Here is a 22,863-nt window from a genome sequence, read left to right on the forward strand (position 1 = left end):
GGTAGCAGTACACTAAAAGCTGAATTCCTGAACTCTTGATCTCCCAATCTACCTCGTTGTGGCCCTTGTGCCTTATTTGACTACCTGCACTTCACTTACTCTGTAACTGTAGCACTATATTCTATATTCTGTTTTTTTTTACTATTGATGCAATTATGTATGGCATATCTGTCTGGATGGCATGCAAAACAAAAGTTTTTCACTGTATCTTGGTACATGTGACAATAATAAATCAATAAACCATCCCTTTCAGAAGTGTAAACTGGTTTTAATAAGGGATAAGCTAATGGATAATTTAATTAGCGTTCATATTCTGGGGGCAGTCCGCAAGTGTCGCCATGCTTCCGGCATCAACAAAGCATGCTCACAACTTCCTAACCCGTACGTCTTTGGAATGTGGGAGGAAACCGGAACACCTGGAGGAAACTCACGCAGTCACTGGGAGAACGTACAAACTCCTTACAGACAGCGGCCAGAATTGAACCCGGGTCGCTGGCACTGTAAAGCGTTATGCTAACCACTACACTACCATACTGCAATCAGGTAAATGAGCAAACACCAAAACATTGCAGCAGACAATCCAGATGTAGGTAAATTGTGCCCCACAAAGGCTTTTGCAGTGAGCTGACTTGGCTTAAACAAAACAGAAACTATTTCAAATGCTCAATGGGTCAGGCGGCATCTGTGGAGTGATAAACAATTAAAGTTTGAGATCCACGGCCATTCATCAGAACTCACAAATCTTTAACCTTCTGCCACTGAACCTAACTAGGTGCTTATGAAAGAAATTAACCTGGAATGTTAATTCTGTTTCTCTCTCCACAGATGCTGCTTAACCTGCTGAGTCTCTTAATATTTTCTGTTTTATTTTGGATTTCCAGCATCTGTAGTATTTTGTTAAAAACCTGTTCAGCTTGTATTGTCTGTAACACATGAATTGCTGGAGGAACTAAGTGGGTCAGGCAGCCTCTCTGGAGGGAAATGGAAAGTCATTTCAACTTGTCGCTTCAACTCCCCCTCCCACATTATCACTGATATGACAGTCCTTGGCCTCCTCCACTGCCAGGCGAATTCCAAGCGCAAGCTGGAGGAACAGCACCTCATTTTCCATCTTGGAACCTTGAAACCTTGCAGCCTAACAGCATGAACATTGAATTCTCCCACTTTAAGTAATCCGCACCCCCTTCCCCACAACGCTCCCCACCATGCTTCTTCACTTCTTTCTTCCTGTCTCTCTTTTTTTAACCCTTTTATCCCTTTCTCTCCTTACCTTTGACCCATCCCCCGGTGGATCTGCTCTCCCCTCCTCCCCCGCACCTGCCTATCACTATCTCTTACCTGTATCTACCTATCGCCTCCCTGTGTCCACCCCACCTCCCCTCTTTTGTCCACCTGTCACTGCTCTGCTTTTCCCTCCTATATATTGGGCTTCCCCCTTTCCCATCTTCAGTCCCGAAGGAGGGTCCTGATCCAAAACCCTGACCGCCTGCTTTTCTCCACAGACACTGCTTGGCCTTCCGAGTTCCTCCAACATCATCGTGTTTTTTGTTTCTCTCCATAGATGCTGCCTGACCCGTTGAGTTCATCCAGCATCTTGTGTGTTGCTCCAGATTCCAGCATCTGCAGACTCTCGTGTCTCCTTGTATTCTCTCTAAAATGGGAAGAGTAAACAGACAATAATTGTTGTTAAAAATAGTTCCATTTTCAATCCTTCTGTCCACAGATCAGCTCACACTGGACCCCATTCACCTCTCACTGCCGCTCTTGTTAAACCATGCTGTCTGCTGATTGAATCACCCTTCCATTTTTTTGCGCTTCCTTATCTCCTTGAGCACCTTAACTCTCCGAGATGTCCCACTCCACTAATTCTCACTTCTTGAGCATCATTGAGTGTAATTGCCAGTCCATCGTTGGGAGAAGTAATGTCTAACTGCTATTTCTCTTCCAAGCCAGCAAGTGCATTGAGGATTGTCTTCTTGTTACCGTCTGATATTTGATAGATGCCATTTTGTTCTCTTTTAGGGTTGTGGTTGGCAGACACCAACTAGGTTAGCAGGCTTGTAAGCAATAAATTACACTGCTAAATGTATAAGCATCAGCTTTGTTCTTTTGTTCAATTTACGACAGTGAACATTCCTTCTGCTGTCAAGGCCCTGAACTCTGTAATTCCCTCCCTAGATGTTTTTTGCCTATCTCTTTCCTTTTTTTAAGGTGTCCTTAAAACCTACTTTCATGACTAAACCTTCAGGCCTAATATCACTTTCTGTGTCTTGGCATTATTTTTTAATGATTTGATAACACTCCTGTGAGGCGCCATGGGACTTTCATAGGTGCTATGTAAATTAAAGTTGATGTTCCACCATCTAATGATGTCGGCGTTGGCTTTTGCTTGCATTACATCACAACATATGTCCAGCTGCTGTTTGCTAGCCAGGAAATCAGGCTGCTAAACTAATTCCAGATTAAAACATGGAAAAGTTGCATAAGGCTACAGTAATTTTGACAATGATATCCAACTTATCTGGTTGCTATGTTGGTGTCTATCCCCTTGGAAACAAAATATAGCTGCACAATTACATAACACTATGACAACAGCCTGCCAACTGCCTGTCAGGCCTACACAGAGAAACTGAATGGCATTTAAATAAATGGACAGCTGTGTGGTGGCCGAAAGCTGATGGAAAAGATATAGATTGTAACTACCACATTAAGTTGCTGCAAGGAGGTCCAATGTTTAGCCCATCCTTCACTTGCACCAGTCTTTTGAAAAAAACTTACAGACACTAAATGGCATTAAGCCAGGAGGTATTATTGACAGAATGAAAATGATGTACACAATAAAGGGAATTGCTACAGGCTAGTCTTATTTGAGTTTGTTGAATATCCCTCCTGCACATTGAATACAAATCTGGAATCTGGACCAATCATTGCCTCTACTGGTGAGTGAAAGGATAAAATCATCCACTTCTTCTTGCTTAATGTCAGTATAGATTGATATGCCCTGACTGTGTGGTGATGATTTAGTTAAGTTACGAGAACCCACTTGATCAGAGGCTAAACTGGAACTGTTACCTGAGGACTGCAGTTTCAAGTGTGGTTTAGGGATTTGGTTCACTGAAGCTGAGCTCTCTTCCCTGCACTCCAAGGATTATCGACTACTTATAAACCACAAGCCATGAGTGTGAAAAAATAATCCTCATTTGCAGCTCCAAAATTGCTTCAAAAGTTTGACACAGTTCAGATCAAGGAAGCCCAACTAATTGACAACCCTACCACCAATCTAACATTTACACCACCACTATGCACAGTGGTTGCCTTCTGTACTATCTACAAAATGTCCTGTAGTGACTTGCCAGAATCTCTTCACCTGCATCTTGCAAACCTGTGATTTCAACCATCCAGAATAACAAGTATAGAAAGTGCAAGGGAACTCCATAACTTGCAGGTTGCCCTGCAAGTGACACCTCTCCATGATTTGGAAACATAATGCTGTTCCTTCATGATCACTGCTCCATATTCCTGGAATTCCCGACTAAGACTAACAACACAATGAAGCATTCATCTCAGGGAACGTAACTGACCAAGATAGTAGGTTAGGGAGGGGTATGTGGATAATCTGGAGCAGGTCAGTAACAAGAAGGAGATGGTGTTACGTTTCATGGGATGCACAAATCCCTAGGATCCTAGGTTGTTCTGGGAAGCAAGGGAGGCTATGGCTGGGATCCTGACACAGATTTTTGCATCAGTAACAACTGAGGTGCCAAAAGACTGGAAGAATAGTTAATGTTCCTTTATTTAAGAAGGGAAGAAGGAATTAACCAGGCTGGTGAACCTTACATCAGTGATAGGGAAATTGTTGTAGAAAATCCTAAAGGATATTATTTCTGTACATTTGGAAAGGCAGGGGCCGATCAAGGATATTCGGCATCGCTTTGAGTGGGGGATATTCTGCTATGTTGGTGTCTATCCCCTTGGAAACTATCCCCTTGAAATCCCCTTGAGGTTTTTGAGGAGGATGAAGACAGGGTGGTAGACGTGGTCTATATGGATATAGTAAGTCATTTGACCAGGTCCCGCATGGTAGGTTGATCCAGAATGTTAAAGCACATGGGATTTGAAGTAAGCTGGTTACTGTATCCAAAACTGGCTTGGTAACAGAGGGAAGTGGTGGAAGAATTCTGATTGGACAGTGACCAATGATGTACCACAATGATTGGTGCTGGGACCCCTGTTGTTTGTGATATATGTTAATGACTTAGAAGTCAATGTAGCTGGTATGATTAAAAGGTTTGCAATGATATGAAAGTTGGTGATGGTGTGGATAGTGAGGAAGGTTGTTTAAGGCCACGGCAGGATATAGATCAAACAGAAAGTTGGGAGGAACATTGGCAGATGGAATTTAATCCCAGCAAATGCAAGGTGATGCATTTTGAGAAGTCAAGTAGGGACAGGACAAATACAGTAAATGGTAAGGCAGTAAGGAATGATGATGAACAGAGGGACCTTGGGGTTTAAATTCATAGCTCCTTGAAAGTGGCAGCACAAATCAAGAGGTTGGTGAAGAAAGCATGCCCTCGTAGGTTGGGTCATAGAATATAAAAGTTGGGACATTGCAACCTTACAAAACACTAATTAGACTGCATGGAGTATTATGTGCAGTTCTGGTCACCCCACGATAGGAAGAATGCAGTTATACTGGAGTGTGTGCAGAGGAGGTTCACTGGACTATCACCTGGACAGGAGAACATCAGTGATGGGGAGAGATTGGATCGGCTGGATTTGTCTTTCTGGGAGTGTAGGAGGCTGAGAGGTGGCCTGATAGAGGTATGTACAATTATATGAGGCATAAGTAGGGTAGATAGTCAGAACTTTTTTTCCCATGTTAAGGGTATCAAAAACAAGAGGGCACGGGTTTATGGTGAGAGGAAGGAGTTTTAAAGGGGATCTGAGGGGTAAGCTTTTTACACAGAGAGTGGTTGATGTTAAAAGGCATTTAGACTGACCTTTAAATAGGCAAAGCACAAAAGGAGATGGACCTAAATAGATGGGCAAAAAGATCAACATGCACTTTGTGGGTGAAAGGGCCAATTTCTGTGCTCTACAATTCAATGACTCTGTGACTTTAAGCAGGCAGCTGATCATTAACTATTGATTTAACAAGCAGAACTCATGAGTAAAAACTGAATATGTTGGATACACAAAGTTAATATTCTCTTGAGGATAGGAATTAAAGAGTGTTCTAATGGAGCTGTTTCAGATGATTACAGGTTGCATTCATGGATGATATCTAATTGGGAGAAGATAGCCAAAACTGTGCAGGGCTGCAGCAGGTTAGAAGGGGCATTAACAAATGCAGAAAGGGCAAATAATTGACAGATGAAGTTCAACATAGATGAATACAAGTTGGAAGAAAAAATGGGCAGCTCACTCATTATCTGGAAGTTTAGTTAGAGAAAAGGGATGAAAGGATGTTCAAGGACAAATACACCAATGCTTAATAGTTACACCATATGCCTAGAAGGCCGTTAAAGAGAAACAAGGCCTGGGGTTTATTTCTAGGAGAAAAGTGAAGATTATGCAATGCTAAGCCTGTATGGAACTTTGGAATCCTCAGTGTACTGCACACTGTTCTCGTTGCCATATTATAAAAAGCAACACAATGATGCATCTCGTAAAGCTGCTGCCTCACACCTCCAGTGACCCAGATTCAAACCTGACTTCTGGTGCTCTCTGTGTAGGATTTATATGTTCTCCCTGTGACCTCATGGATTTGAGAAACAAAGGACTGCAATTGCTGGAATCTAGATGAAAAACACGATGATGCTGGAGGAACTCAGCAGGCCAGGCAGCATCCGTGGAGAAAAGCAGGTGGTCAACGTTTCAGGTCAGGACCTTTCTTCAGGACTGAAGATAGGAAAATGGGAAGCCCAATATATAGGGAGAAAAAGCAGAGCAGTGATAGGTGGACAAAAAAAGGAGAGGTGGGGTGGGCACAAGGTGGTGATAGGTAGATACAGATAGGCTGGTGCATGGGAGGAGGGAAGAGCAGATTCACTGGGGGATGGGTCAAAGGTAAGGAGGGAAAAAGGGAAGAAGAAAGAGAGAGAAGCTTGGAAAGGGAAGAAAAGCTATGGTTGGGGGGGTGGTGTGTGGGGGGGGGGTGGTTAGGTTGTGGGGATTGATTAAAATGGGAGAATTCAGTGTTCATGTCATTAGGCTGCAAGGTTCCAAGATGGGAAATAAGGTGCTGTTCCTCCAGTTTGTGTTTGGAATTCTCCTGGCAGTGGAGGAGGCTGAGGACTGACATATCTGTGATGGAGTGGGAGAGGCAGTTGAAGTGACTGGCAACGGGGAGATGCAGATCGCAGTTACGGATGGAGCGCAGGTGTTCTGCAAAATGGTCACCTAGTCTGCGTTTGGTCTCTCCACTATAAAGGAGGCCACACTTGGAGCACACTTGGATTTCCTTTGCGAGCTCCAGTTTCCTCCTACATCCTAAAGATGTGCCAGCTGGTAGCTTAACTGGTCATTTTACAATTGCCCCCAGTGTGTAGGTGAGTGGTAAAATCTGGGGAAAATTGATGGAAATCTAGAGAGAATAAAATAGCATCAGTGTAAATAGGTGCTTGATTGTTGGTGTGGACTTGGTGGGCTGAAGGTCTGTTTTGGTGTCATGTGACTCTCTCTATGAGAACATCACAAGAACACAGGAAAGAGGAGGACCAGGCCACCAGGGCCCTCAAACTTGCCCCATCATGTATGATCATGGCTGATCTATACTATCCTCAACTCCTCTTCTGTGCTGTTTCCCATAACTCATAATTCCTCAGCCTTTCAAATATTTACCAGTCTCCACCTTAAGCATATCTAATGATCTGTGTCTAAAATTGATCTAATATCTATACACTCAAGAGGGGACAGAAAACGTTTTCAAAGATAACATCAGAATTTCAAGCGTATGCATATCAGGACAGAAAGAAAGAGGGTGAGAGGGAACTTAATGACTTTGACCAAATGTTTCATCTTTTGGGGAAGAGCATAACTTGAGGTCATTAATATAAGATAGCAACTGTGGGAGCAAACGGAAAGACCACGCGGAGTTGGTGTTCAAAATAATGGGGGAGTTATTAAAAACTGGTGCGTACCAGGAGACCAGTCAAAGCTGATCTACCTGAGCGCAAATTTGGCACAGCTTTTAGGTATTTAGATAGATATTTATTTACTAGTCACATTTACATTGAAACACACAGTGAAATACGTCTTTTGTGTTACTGAGAATGTTCTGGGGGCAGCCCGCAAGTTTTGCCACTCTTCCATCGCCAACACAGCATGTCCACAGCTCCTAACCCGTACGTCTTTGGAATGTGGGAGGAAAACAGACACCCGGAGGAACCCATGTAGACACAGGGAGAACGTACAAACTCCTTACAGAGACCGGCAAGAATTGAACCTGGGTCCTTGGGGCTGTAATAACATTACGCTAACCACTACGCTACCATTCTCAGCTGACAAGATTACACAGAAACTTGATTAATAGTAAAACTAGGTTTGGGTAACAGAATGTTGACTACAGAAAGACTTGATTAAGTAACAAATCCAGTGTGATTTGGACAGGTTGAGGGAATGGGTAGACATGTGACAGATACAATTTAATGTTGATAAATGTGAAGTAATCCTCGTTGGTGGCAATAACAAGAAGGCAGATTACTATCTGAACAGTGACAGATTGGGAAAAGGGGAAAAGCAATGAGACTTGGGCGTCATTGGAGGTAAAACATGCAGCTGCAGCAGGTGGTTAAGAAGGCAAATGGTATACTGACCTTCATAGCTAGAGGATTTAAGTATAGGCACAGGAATATCAGGCTGCAATTGAACAGGGCATTGTTCAGGCCACACCTTGAGACTTGGTTTGGTTTGATCTCCTTATCTGAAGAAGGCTGCTCTGGAGGGAGTTCAGCAAATGTTCACCAGACTAATTCCTGGGATGCTGGCACTAATGTCGGGAGAGAGATTGGGTCAATTAGACTTATATTCACAGAAGTTCTGAAGGATGAGAGGTAATCTCATAAAAACCTGTGAGATTTTAACAGGACTAGATAGATTTGATGCAGGAAGGATGTTCCCAGTGGTGGGTGACTCTAGGGCCAGGAATCACAACCTAAGGATGAGAGATAAGTCATATTGGTATTGGTATTGTTTTATTATTGTCACTTGTATCGAGCTACAGTGAAAAACTTGTCTTGCGTACTGTTTGTACAGATCAATTCATTACACAGTGCATTGAGGTAGTACAGGGTAAAAACAATAAAAGAATACAAAATAAAGTATCATAGCTACAGGGAAATGCATTGATTAAGATAGATAAAGATTAAGATATCTTTGTTAGTCACATACATCAAAACACACAGTGAAATGCATCTTTTGCGTAGAGTGTCTAGGAGCAGCCTGCAAGTGTCGCCACGCTTCCAGTGCCAACGTAGCATGCCCACAGCTTCCTAACCCATACATCTTTGGAATGTGGGAGGAAACCGGAGCACCCAGAGGAAACCCACACAAATATGGGGAGAATGTACAGACTCCTTACAGACAGCGGCCGGAATTGAATCCGGGTCGCTGGCGCTGTAATAGTGTCACACTAACCGCTAGGCTACCGTGCCTACCCATACACTACCATAAAAGAACATTATAGTAATAGCAAGTGACATAGAATTTAAATTTAAAAGTGTAGAACAATAGTAGTAAAAGTAACGAGTAGGTCTGCAGAGAGCAGCTTGCAACTGGTCACCACACTCTGGCACCATCTTGCACCTTAAGATGAGATGAGGAGAAACGCCTTTTTCTAGAGAGTGGTGAACCTGTGGAATTCTCCACCACAGAAAGCAATTGAAGTTAAATAATTAAATATATTTGAGAAGGAGTTAGATGTTGCTTATAGTATCAGATGAGTCAAGGAACATGTGGAGAAAGCTGGAACAGGTTACAGTGTTTGGATGACCAGCCGTAATTGTGTTGAATGGTGGAGCAGGCTTGAAGCCCACTCCTTTTCTTTGGTTCCTTGTGAAATATTGACCAGTGGACATTAGTAAGTGAGGTCCTGATGTCCACTCGTCAATATTTCACATAGAACCAAAGAAAAATAAGAAAAGGAGCGGGCTTCAAGCCTATTCAAAACAATTATGGCTGGTCATCCAACTTCGGTCAAAGTCATCAAAAAATCTTTTCCTCTGCTTGGGATTGCTGGGCCTGACAATTGATGCATTTTTGATCAAACTTTATCATGAGCTGCAAGTTTGAAATGAGCCATGTGGAGATTGCTACCTGTTTCCTGTGTCCTTGTTTCTTTAAATGTCAATGCTGGGAGCTGGATTTCCTGACTCCTGGATTCCGCTGTGCACAGGAGTGTGCACAGGAATTTAGATGCCACATCCCAAAAACGTGCAGGTTGGTAGGTCAACTGGCCACTGTAAATTGCCCCTGGTGTGCAGGTGAGTGATAGAATCTGGGGAAAGTTGATGGGAGAATAAAACTGGATTAGTGTAAAAGGGTGCTTGATGGTTGCTGAGACATAGGGCATATTTCCATGCTGTCTGACTCTAAAACCAAAAGAAGACTGTTGTAAATATCCAGCTGATCAGGCAGGGTCTGCAGAGCTTGAAACAACATTAATATTACAAATGGATAACTTTAGAGCAGAATGGGACACAAGAGACTGCAGATGCTGTAATCTGGAGCAATACACAAAGCACTGGAGGAACTCAACGAGTCAGGCAGCATCTGTGGAGGGGAATGGACAGTCAACGGTTCTGGTCGAGACCCTTCATCTGGACTGTGGGGGGTGGTGGGTTGGGAGTGTGTCGGAGGACCTGGGTGGATCAGAAGGAGAGAGAAAAGGACGGAAACGGAGCAGGTTACCTGAAATTGGAGGATTCGCTGAGTCCAGATGAAGGGTCTCGACCCGAAACGTCGACTGTCCATTTCCCTCCTCAGATGCTGCCTGACCTGCTGAGTTCCTCCAGCGTTTTGTGTGTTGCTAACTTTAGAGCAGAACTGGCTAGTTCTGATACAAACAGAAAGAGTAAGGAAAGATGTGCTGTCTGAAATTGTTGAATTGACAGATGAGTATTTCCAGCATTTTCTGTTTATATTTCAGATTTCCAACATCTGGAGTTTACTTCCAATTAAAATTTCAAGTGTTTAATACATTGTCATTTCTCTTCCAGCAATGGTTATCCTGAAGAAATTCTCTGCAACAGGAGTAACATTTGTCTTTTTTGTTCTCTTTCACACTCTCTCCTTTCTCTGCTTGCTCTCTTCCCAGTTCTGGACAAAAGTCATTAACCTGAAACAGTAACTGTCTACAGAATCTGCCTGACCTGCTGAGTATTTCCAGCATTTTCCATTTATATTTCATATCTCCAACAAATGCAATACTTTAGAAAAGGCCCAGAGAGATATGGGTCGAAGACAGGCAAGTGAGACTAGCTCATATGGACATCTTGGGGTAACTCCATCTACAAGTTTGCAGATGATACCACCGTTGTAGGCCGTATCTCAAACAGCGATGAGTCGGAGTGCAGGAAGGAAATAGAGAGCTTAGTGGAAGACCCCACCCACCCGGGACATTCTCTCTTCTCTAGTCTTCCAGTGGGTAGGATATACAGGAGCATGAGGGCACGTACCACGAGGCTTAAGGACAGCTTCTACTCCACAGTGATAAGACTATTGAACAGTTCCCTTATACAATGAGATGGACTATGACCTATGACCTCATAACCTCACGATCTGCCTTGTTGTGATCTTGCACCTTATTGCACTGCACTTTCTCTGTAGCTGTGACACTTTACTCTGTACTGTTATTGTTTTTTTTACCTGTACTATATCAATGCACTCTGTACTAACTTGATGTAACTGCACTGTGTAATGAATTGACCTGTAAGATCGGTTTGTAAGACAAGTTTTTCACTGTACCTCGGTACAAGTGACAATAATAAACCAATACCAATACCAATGGATGCTTTAGGCCGAAGGCCCCATTTCCATGCTGTAAACGACCTTAATAACACAGTAGTGTAGCAGTTAGAGTAACACTATTACAGTGCCAGGGACCCGGGTTCAATTCCAGCCGCTGTTTGTAAGGAGCTTGTAGGTTCTCCCCGTGTCTGCGTGGGTTTCCTCCGGGTGCTCCGGTTTCCTCCCACATTCCAAAGACATACAGGTTAGGAAGTTGTAGGCACGCTATGTTGGCGCCGGAAGCCTGGCGACACGTGTGGGCTGCCCCCAGAACAGTCTACGCAAAAGATAAAATAAGATATCTTTATTAGTCACATGTACATCGAAACACACAGTGAAATTCATTTTTGCGTAAAGTGTTCTGGGGAGCAGCCCGCAAGTGACGTCATGCTTCTGACGCCAACATAGCATGCTTACAACTTCCTAACCCATACATCTCTGGAATGTGGGAGGAAACCGGAGCACCCGGAGAAAGCCCATGCAGACACGGGGAGAATGTACAAACTCCTTCCAGACAGTGGTTGGAATTGAACCCGGGTCACTGGCACTGTAAAGTGTTATGCTAACTACTACATTATCATGCCTGCCCAGTACCATTTCACTCTGTGTTTCAATGTACATGTGACTAATACTGAAGCTGGGTGCAGCCAACGCAAGGGCTCGGTGGGGAAGGACTACAGTTTAGGGTTCTTCTGCCACTGGAGAGGGTGGGGTGTTGCCTGGCGAGACATCTCCTTAAATATTGTAAATACGGGATTGGGGTAGCACCCCAGGGAGCCACACGAGTGGCATTGGTGCTGTGTTTTTTATATAAAAAGGTAACACTAATGATTGATCCATACACTAATGTAAAGGTTTGCATTGTTTTATTGTTGTATATAGTTTGTTTTTTTATGATGAATAAAGTTTATTTTGGAATAAAAAAATATCTTATCTTATCTACACCTTCAACACATGGTCCTCATTGTAACCATATTACTGTTATTACCATTTACAGAGATAGCATTCGCAATGGTGATGTGTTGTCAAGACAAACTTGATTAGCTAGTTCAGGGACATTCTACGTACTTCAATCATACTGTGCTGTAGATACTGTTTTCACATTCCAATGTTTGTCTAAAACATACCATCCACTGAGTGATGAGAGACAGTTGCCATTTATTCTGAGTGGCTGACAGAAAGGATGACTGACAGACATAATTACATGTATTTCCTTGCCTTATCACACAGAAATATCTCAATTTGCTTCACAAATGATAAATCATTTTATGTTAGTAAACTTGGCAGTTGTTTTGCATAGGGGATGGCAGAAGTGGTGATAATTTAGAGAGAAATATAGATAAAAGAGCTAAGGAATCCCTTGGGTGGGGAACAAAAGTGGAGAGGTCTTCCTTTGACTGTGTAGTGTGTTGATGTGACCACAACTGGGGTATCGCAGACACAAGGGACAGAGGTTGCTGGAATATGGAGCAGGCACGGTAGTGTAGCGGTTAGTGTAACGTTTTACAGCGCCAGCGACCTGGGTTCAAATCCGGCCGCTGTCTGTAAGGAGTTTGTACGTTCTCCCAGTGTCTGTGTGGGTTTACTCCGGGTGCTCCGGTTTCCTTCCACATTCCAAAGACGTACAGGTTAGGAAGTTGTGGGCATGCTATGTTGGCGATGGAAGCATGGCGACGCTTGTGGGCTGCCCCCAGAAAACTACTCAAAAAGATGTATTTCATTGTGTGTTTTGATGTACATGTGACTAATACAGATCTTATCTTATCTTATCTTAAAAAGCAAACAGCTGGAGGAACTCAGCGGGTCAAGCAGCATCTGTAGAGAATATGGACAGTCGACACTGCGGGTCAAGACCTACATCTGGAGCTCCTAGTTGCAAGCCATTTTAATTCCCCTTCCTGTTCTCACACTGACCTGTGTGTCCTTGAACTCCTCCACTGCCAGGGTAAGGTCAAACACAAACTAGAGGAACAGACCTCATATTCTGCCTGTGTAGTCTCCAACCCAAGGGCATGAACATTGAACCCTCCAGTTTCAGGTAACCTGCTCCCTCTCTGTCCTTTTGTCTCTCATTCCGATCCACCCAGGTCCTACACACACCTAACCCACCCTTCCCCCAGACCCCTATCTCCCAGTTGGCAATCTGGAATAAAAGTGAAAAATGCTTGAGATACTCAGTTGGTCAAGCAGCAACAGTAGAAAATGAAACAGAGTTAGCATTTTAGGTTAATAAAAGGTCAACTCACCCACACATAAAAAAGGAACTATCCTTCACAAACCCATCCAGGTCACTCTGTCTCCCAGGATCCAGTCTCCCAACCTGCCCATCATTGCCACATCCACTCATTATGCAACAGTGTTCTCTAATAGCTGGTAGAGTGTTGCTTATAACAGCTGGCTGACAAACTTATATCTGCAAGGCTAGGTGCTGTCAGCTGCAAGATCTTGCAACAGAGCAATTGAGTGTGTTGAAGCAGGCAAAGTGTGATGTTATACAGGAAAACACAACAATGCTGTTCTAGGAATCTTGCAATAGGAGTTTCAGATGTAAGGGAACTTTTATTTTCAGAAGTAAGGGAAATGCAAGATTGATGATTTTGAATGACTTGACTAGATAGATGCTGAGAGGAAATGGGTGATTCTGGGATCAGGAGACATAGTTTCAGAGCAAAAGACTGTCCATTTAAAATGAGCTCAGGAAGAATTTGGATAACTGACTCAAAATCTAACTATGTTCCATCTATTAGAAGAGATCTCCCTAACACACCCCTTTCAGTGTTGCATGGAGGAGCCAAGATTGCCTAAAGTGGCCTTGGTTATCAATGATTATCTTGTGAATTTAATAATAACATCAGCACTTTGACCAACTCCAGGCTATTCATCTAATACAGACTTGGGTATTAGAAACATCTGCTTTCTTGATATCAATCCAAGAACAAATGTTAATATTAGGTTTGCTGCCTCAGTGTGAATCTGTTCGCAGTAGGATCCAAAAAATCAGAAAACTGATGTGTTAAAATTCAATTCTCTGTTCTGTTGCAGTAATTGGGAGTCATACAGCAAAACAAATTTAGCAATATTGGTGCTAATACTTTGAGTTATCCAACATGCTCTGAATGATAAGACAATCTGGAAAATATTCGGCGATGCACCCACTTTAATGATTTTCCTTTTAATACATTGTGTTATTAGTTGTCTTTGCACATTGTCCCAAACTATTGAGTAAAATCATCCCTAGGACACATACATGACCTCCAGATTTTTACAACAGACTTCCATAGCCCTCTGTGGCAATAAATTCCACAGATTCACCACCCTCTGGCTGAAGAAATTCCTCCTCTTTTCAGTTTTGAAGGGATGTCCCTTTATTCTGAGGCTATGCCTTCGGATCCTTGACTCTCCTACTAATGGAAACATCCTCTCCACGTCCACTCTATCCAGCCCTTTCAGTATCTGGTAGGTTTCCCCCTCATCCTTCTTAAACTCCATGGAGTACAGGCCCGGAGATATCAAACACTCCTCATATGTTAAGTCTTTCATTCCTGGGATCTTTCTTGTAAACTTCCTCTGGACCCTCTCTTAGGGCCAGCACATCTTTCCTTAGCTAGGGGGCCCAAAATTGCTCACAGTATTCCAAATGCAGTCTGATCAAAGCTTTATACAGCCTCAGCAGTACATTCTTGCTTTTATATTCTAGTCCCCTCGAAGTGAATGCTAACAATGTATTTGGCTTCTTTACTACTGACTCAGCCCACAAATTAACCTTGTGGGAATCCTGAACTAGGACTCCAAGTCCCTTTGCACCTTTGATTTCTGAATTTTCTCCCCACTTAGAAAATAGTCCACACCTTTCTTCTTCCTACCAAAGTGTATAACCCCACACTTTCCTACACTGTATTCTATCTGCCACTTCTTTGCCTATCTCCCAACCGGTCCAAATCCTCCTGCATAATTCCTGCCTCAACAACGCTACCTGTTCCTCCACCTATCTTGGAATCATCTGTAAACTTGGCCACAAAGCTATCAGTTCCTTCATCCAGATCATTAATGTATAAAGTGAAAACTTGCAGTTCCAACACTGACCCCTACAGAACTCCACTAGTCACCAGCAGCCATGCTGAAAAGGCCACCTTTATCTCCACTCTCTGCCAGTCAGCCAATCTGCTATCCATGCTAGTACCTTGCCTCTAACACAATGGGCTCTTATCTTGTTTAGCAGCCTCATGTGCAGCACCTTGTCAAAGGTCTTTCAAAAATCCAAGTAAATAACATCCACCAACTCTCCATTGTCTAACCAGCTTGTTAGCTCCTCAATTAATTCTAATAGATTTGTCAGGCAAGATCTCCCCTTAATGAAACCATGCTGACTTCATCCTATTTTATCATATATTTCCAAGTACTCTGAAATTTCATCCTTAATAATGGTCCTAAAATCTTACCAACAACCGAGGCCAGGCTAACCAGCCCATAATTTCTTGTCTTTTGTCACTCTCCCTTCTTAAACAGCAGTGTCACATTTGCAAGTTTCAACTACTCTCTACTACTGTCAATCACCTTTCTGTATTTACACTCCTCCAAACAGAGGGACCATGATAAACTGGCATTGTTTCTGTCTCTTAGATGGTACCAAAAGCAATTTTATCACTTGGGTAACCTCAAGCTCCACCCTCCCATGCACATTCCTTTCGTTCCCTCTACCAATTTACCTCTCTGCAATATATCCATCGTGGGCACAGTCCTCCCCACCATTGACAGCATCTACAGGAGGTGCTGCCTCAAGAAGCTGACATCTATTATCAAAGATCACCACCATCTGGGTTATGCCCTGTTCTCGCTGCTACCACCAGGCAGGAGGTACAGAAGCCTGAAGTTCCACACCACCAGGTTCAGGAACAGCTACCTTCCTACAACCATCAGGTTCTAGAACCTACCTGCACGTCCCTAACCCTACCTCAGCAACGGAACGGTGCGGACCACCTCTTGCACTACCAGGGACTTGTCGCTGATTGTGCCTTTTTCTTTTGCATTAAGGTCTTATTTTTAAACAGTCTTTTTTTATCTCTTTCCTCACTGTCTTGTGTGATCTATGCATAATTTATGTATAATTCATATTCTGTGGGTTGCCTGTACCTATGCATTTGTGATGCTGCTGAAAGCAAGTTTTTCATTGTACCTGTACCTCACCATACTTATGCACATGACAATAAACTCAACATGACATATAAAATGTGCTTGTTTTCTCATTTCTTCAATTCGGATAAAGGATCATTAAAGTGAAATAAAGTCATAGTCATGGAGTCAAAGAGGCATACGTATAACGTAGAATCAGGCCTTTCAGCCCACCACATTCATGCTGAATATCAAGCACCCGTCTACACTCATCTCATTTACTAGCACTAGGTTGAGAGCTTCTATGCCTTAGCAATTCCATTGCTTGTCTTGATACTAATTAAATGTTGTGAGAGCCTTTGTCTCTACCACCCACTCAAGGCTATTCTGAGAAAACCTTCCAAAACTTCAGCATTTACCAGCAAAAAGGGCAAGGGCTTTAGGTACATAGATCACAACCATACACACGTTCTTCTCTGTCACACATCATCCTGACTTGGAAATATACAACCATCCCTTCGTTCTCATTGGGTCTATGTCCTGGAACTCCCTACCCAATAACGTTATAAAAATGGCAGTGGTTCAAGTAGATGACTCAATATCGCCTTCTCATAGCAGTTAGGGAAGGGGATTGAAAACAGGCCAATAACTGACTTGCCAGTGAGGCCCAGGGGTTTTAAAAAATAAATGTATTATTTTAAAACAATTTCTCATTGGGAAAATAACATGTTGCTATCAACAGGCTAATTAATCTGCTAATTTTCATCACTGGTCAATATAGAGCTATGAGGACAGTGAAATATGATGTTAAATCATTTATGCACATGTTAGAGTAGACAAAATTGTTATCATCTGTTGGCCAGTTTTCTATGATTTAAATTTATGGCCTTGGGGAAACATCACACAAGCCAAGTTTTATTTTTATTGTTTTCAGTTTCTACATCTACCAACAAAAAATGTGCACCACTGTTCCGAGAGAAAAATCTCATTACTTTAAAATGGAATATTTTGTGATTTGCTTGTCAATTAAGCTAACATGAGAAATTTACTAATACAAAACATTGTCTTCTAATTGATGTTTTTCCCATGCGGATACATACTCATAAACTTCTTTACCTATTGTCTTTCCTTAGATTTTTATCCCGATTAGTTTGTTGATCTTTTTATGGAATTCAATTTATTTCTATTGACATCCAATTAGTTCATGGAATTATAAAATTTCACAGCAAAGAAGGCTGCCAATTGGACCCACGTGCGCATGTTGGAACTTTGAAAGTTTAATCCAGTTACTCCTTTTCTGTCACCTTTTCTCAGTCCCGTGTTCTTAGTTTCAATACAGGTATTTATCAATTTCTCTTTTGAAAGTCATTACTGTATCTGCCTCCATCATCATTTTCAGGTAACAAGTTACAGATTACAGCAAAGCTCTGCCTCAAAAAAAGTCTGTCCTTGTCTCTCTGATTTGGCAATGTTATTTGAATTAATGAAGTTCAACACAGTGATCTGATAAACCCAATTCAATTCATTTATAAAGTCAAAAAGAAATACAACATATTCAGGAACTGCTAATTACTTGACTGCAGTCTATGCAATTAAATTCTGTCCAATAAACCTATGTAAAGTTAGAATTCATTTAGTTTTGTCTGGAGTGATTAATATTAGAGCACATGATCAATTCCATTAAACCAAAGGATAATAAGTTTGCAAATGTACTTTGCAATAATTTAATCTGAAACAGATACAGAGAAGTATTAAAATGCAGCCAAAGCTTCAACAAGCATGTCATTCGAATAAGTGCTTCTTATGTGGCATTTGACCTTAATTGTTATTTTGTGCTCCAATTCTACAGGCTAATTGGTTGTCTTTCTGAGTTCCTATTATGCTGTGCAAGAGCCAACTGAAGCAGTGAATATGAAGCCATGTTGTGAATATTCAATGAACAGGGGAAACACATTGGCAGAGCTTTAATCAACAATGAGGTGGACTGCAACAAGCAAGGCATTTCTCTGAAGCACAATCTCCAGCCAATGAATAGATGTTCTCGTATTCACTTGAGTCTCAAAGCACTGGTAAATTGAAGCCATTAAATCAATCTCTTCAATTAAATAGCAGAAGGACTCAGTGAATGTTCTTCTTCTGAATTGCAAATGCCTCAACTGAGACTTTGCCTTTGTACATTGTGAGATACCTCCTAAGGGAATCAAGAGACTTTGGGTTTAGTGCAGGAACATAGTCTGTAGTATGATGTGGAAGACAGCAAGAACTTTGTAATCAGAATCAAGTAATGATATTATACATTCTACTGAGTTTATCAACACTTTGCGACTAACGTTGTTAAAAACCAATGGTGTGGTAACGGTTAATGTGTTGACCAGCTTAATTAAAGCTTGTTTCTGATAGTGATTTGTCCTGTGACAGGAAGGACTTCTAACATGAGAGAAAGATGTATACAAGAAGGAGATTTTGCCATTGACAGAGTGGAATTCTTTGGACTGGAGTTGCAAGTGATACCAAGAACCAAAATTGAGAAGATATTTCTCTGTTAATTATTGCCAGGACTGTGAACAGTAGATGAGATGTGAGAGCACTGTATTGCTTTCTCTTGAGAATTGTTTGTTTCCTGGATTGACTGTGCAGACTTTGTCTCAAACTATAATCATGGCCAGGTGGTGTCAAGGACTATTGAAGACTCACACACTTGATGTTGTCAGGAACAGCAGAATGTGACTAGGGACTGTATATACTTGAAAAGTATAAATTGTTTGTTCTTGTTATTAATTGTGCAATAAAACAATTTTCTTGAACATAATGAGTAGATCAGAACCATATTGCGACAAACCAGCATTTTAAAACATGAAACGGAGGTAGTTGTTTAGACATAATATCATTGAATGGTGGAGTAAGCATGCATAGCCAAATGACCTTCTCCTGCCTTTATTTCTTGTGTTATATTGCCACCAGACTGCTAAAAGTTCCAACATTGAGTTGTTAATTTTAGCCTGGTGGAGAAGGTAGCTCATCTCAGTCCAGATGAAGGTGTCGACCTGAAACATTGACTGTCCATTTCCCTCCATAGATGCTGCCTGACCTGCTGAGTCCCTCCAGTGTCTTTGCCTGGGAACCTGTGTCAAATTCTGGGATGATTATTTGCAGTGCCTCTTGATAGAAAATAACTGTAGTTTGCAACTGTATGTTAAGTCCTGCTAACAGTTCTGCTGTATCTCCTCCTTTTCTTTCTGTGAATCCTCATCATGTTTGTGACATGTTAATATGTACAACAGAAGATCTCTGTTGGGGAATGTGATGCCTGGTTAATTTGTTCCTCCTAATTAAGTTATTATCTCCAAATACCCAGAATGCAGATCCAGTTAATTGCTCATTGCATTTCTCATGGGTCAAATGGGCTTTTAATAAGTCTCACTTTACTTGCTACAGCATAAAATCCTGTGAATAGATAACAAATGAAATTTGTTACTCATTAGTCCTCGATTAGAAGCAACTGTGTAAAGCCTTCCCCACCTACTGACCTTTGCACAAAAGGACAGAATATATGTGGTGTGTTTAATTACAATTACAACTAAAAATGTACAGATTGCGCCTGTTCTTACAACATTCTGTATTTAACTTTGTTAAACTAAAGAAGATACTGAGTGGGAACCCTATGCAGAATACCTGGCTGTGGAACTAGCTTTTTGCCACCTCTATAACACCAGCCAGCTCTACTCCCTACATTACCACATCTATCATCTTGTCTTTATTGTTTCCATCCTCACGGCTAGCTGGCCTCTCTTTTTCCACCTTCCACACAATTCACCTTACCATACTCCGCTGACTCTATTTTGTCCTTTACCAAATCCAGGAGCACCCATCCTTTCTGAATAGCACCTCATATTCTGCCTGGAGAGTCTCCAACCTGGCAGCATGAACACTGAATTTTCGAGGTTCTAGTAACCGCTCCCGTTCTGTTCCTTTTCTCTCTCCTCTTGATCAACCTGGTCCCCCATCACCCTATCTCTTACCCCTTCCCCACCCTCTCCATCTCCCACTGGTTCCTCTCCTCAAATCCCTTCCTCTATTCCATGTTCCACCTTCCTCTCCTATCAGATTCCATCATCTTTAGCCCTTTGTCACTTCCACCTATCACCTCCCAGCTTCTGACATCATTCCCACTCCCTTCTCCCTCATCTGCCTATCACCCCCCCCTTCACCTGGATCCACCTATCACCTGCCAGCTCTTGCTCCACCCCTTCCCCCCACCCTTTTATACCGGCTACCTCCCCTCTTTCTTTCCAGTCCAGATAAAAGGTCTCAACCAGAAACATTGACTGTCCACTTCCCTCCTTAGATGCTGACTGACCTGCTGAATCTTTCCAGCGCTTTGTGCGTTGCTGCAAATTCCGGCGTTTACAGTCTCTCGTGTCACCATCTAACTGAACTGGACTGGCAGGTGGCTCAATAGCAAGAACCTGTTATGGATTGAGGTCGTTGCAGAAGATGGCTCACTGGGCATTAAAAGTGAGCTGTCCAGAGTGTGCTATATTAAGTGGAGTAGCTGGAATATTACACAATGTGTGGGCTGTCAGGAGAAGGTGACTGGATTACTGAGCACTGAAGGACACACTGAAGCTCAGTACAGCCACAGTAAAGGCTTTGTGAGGAAGGACATTAGTCCAGGGTCCTGCTACCATTGGACACTGAGGGGCCAGTCCCTGTGTAACAGCCTCTCAAACACTCCATGGGTGTATTGTTTAAAGAGGAAATATTGGTGGCATTGATGCACCGTCAATAGAATGCATTGATTTGATGTTACAATGAAGGTAAAGAAAGATGTGTACTGATTGTATTGTACTTCATGTACATATTTTTATGAATATATTTTGGGGGAAAAATTCTCTGTAGTTCACTTTCTGAACATCTCAAGAAAATGTATAAAAAAATTTCATCCTCCTCCACCTTTCAACCACAGCTGGTGGAGAATTTTTAGCTACCTGTCTTCTCCTTTCTGAAGATCCTTTCCTGAACCCATTTCAATTTCTGCTTTCAATTTCAGTCTGTGCCTCTGCTTACTTTTCAACTTCTCTCTCACTGGATTCCCAACTCTTTTTCATGGATATATAAGCAATAATTATCACTGACATTTGAGTCAATAGAAACAATAGGTGAAAAACACGATGATGCTGGAGGGACTCAGCAGGCCAGGCAGCATCTGTGGAGAAAAGTAGGCAGTTGATGTTTCTGGTCAGGACCCTTCTTCAGGAAACAATAGGTAAGTTGGCTTCAATACTTAACTGCTGTTCATATTAAGTACTATGAAGGCTGTCTGTCCGCACTCTCCCTCTGTCAATTGAGGAGGACAATGGAATGACCTCCTGAAATTTGGCTTGCCCACAGAAATTTGCCTCCGTTCACCCTCTGCTACACAATGGCATGGAAGCTATGATCTTCACCAATGGTCAACAACAGACCCAATGTCAACGCAGACTGGTTTCAAGCCTCAACACTTTTTAAATCTTTCTCACTGCAACACTGCACCTAGACTCCAAAACACACCACTCGAATTGGACTTAATCCGCAGGACAACTGGGAAGCTGTTCATCCTGTGTCACCTCCACTCCAGAACCACAGTTGCCTGAACTTCAGTCTTCAATTTGCAGTGTGCAGGTGAGCCTTGTGCACATTCAGAGTGTCTCAGCACCAAGTCATCGTTGACTCATTCAATGAAGCAGACAGCAAAATGGGCCTTACACTAAGCATCCAGAAATCAGCAGTCCTCTATTAATCTTCCCTTTCTGCGCAACACTAAAGTTCCATGATAACGGTCTGGAAAATGTGGACCACTTCCCATACCTTGGGAGCTACTTCTTAGGAAACACAGACAAGGTGATGAAATTTGCCTTCATTTTCAGTGCATTAGCACAGCCTTTGGGCATCTGAGGAAAGGAGTTTTGAAGATCAAAATCTCAAACCTGGCACAAGATTCATGGTCTACCATACAGCAGTGATCCTTACTTCTGAGATATGACCTACCTACAGTAGGCACCTGTGAATACTGGAGGCTGTGACTGCAAAATGCTACAAACCCACTGGCAGGAATAGACAACAAACACCAGTGTCCTATCTCAGGCCGATATGTCCAACATCGAATCTCTAATTACACTGATAGGCTGGCCACATTGGGTCACATGGTCCTGAAATCGACACTTGATTCTAAGCTCTGTCATGACAAGAGGTAACCAGGAGACCAGAGAAGATGAGTCCAGAGTAAATGGGAAAAAAATGCAGATGCTGGAAATCTGAAATAAAAACAGAAACTGAAAGAAAAAAAAATCAGCAGATCAGGTAGCATCTGTGGAAAGAGAAACGGTTAAAGTTTCAGGTCAAAGAACTTTACATCAGTTTTGATGAAGGTTTTCAGTTTGAATCATGAACTGATTTTCTTTCCACAGATGGTACCTGAGATGATTCAAGGATGTTCTCAAAATCTACTTGAGAAAAGTACAACATCCCAGCCAACTCCTGGGAATCCTTGACCCAGGACCACTTAAAATGAAGAAGAAGCATTCGGGATGATATTGAGAACATTGAGTCCCTTCATAGGGAGTATGTAGAAGCCCAGCTTAAATGGTAGGAGGGGTGCACCACCTCTCGAATTACCTACCTGCCTGCACTATCAAGCACCTATCACCTCCCAGCATCTGTCGCTATTTCCACTCTTTCCTCCTCCAACTGCCTATCTTCCCTCCT

The sequence above is a fragment of the Pristis pectinata genome, chromosome 7, assembly GCF_009764475.1.
Source record: "Pristis pectinata isolate sPriPec2 chromosome 7, sPriPec2.1.pri, whole genome shotgun sequence".
Lineage (NCBI taxonomy): Eukaryota > Metazoa > Chordata > Chondrichthyes > Rhinopristiformes > Pristidae > Pristis > Pristis pectinata.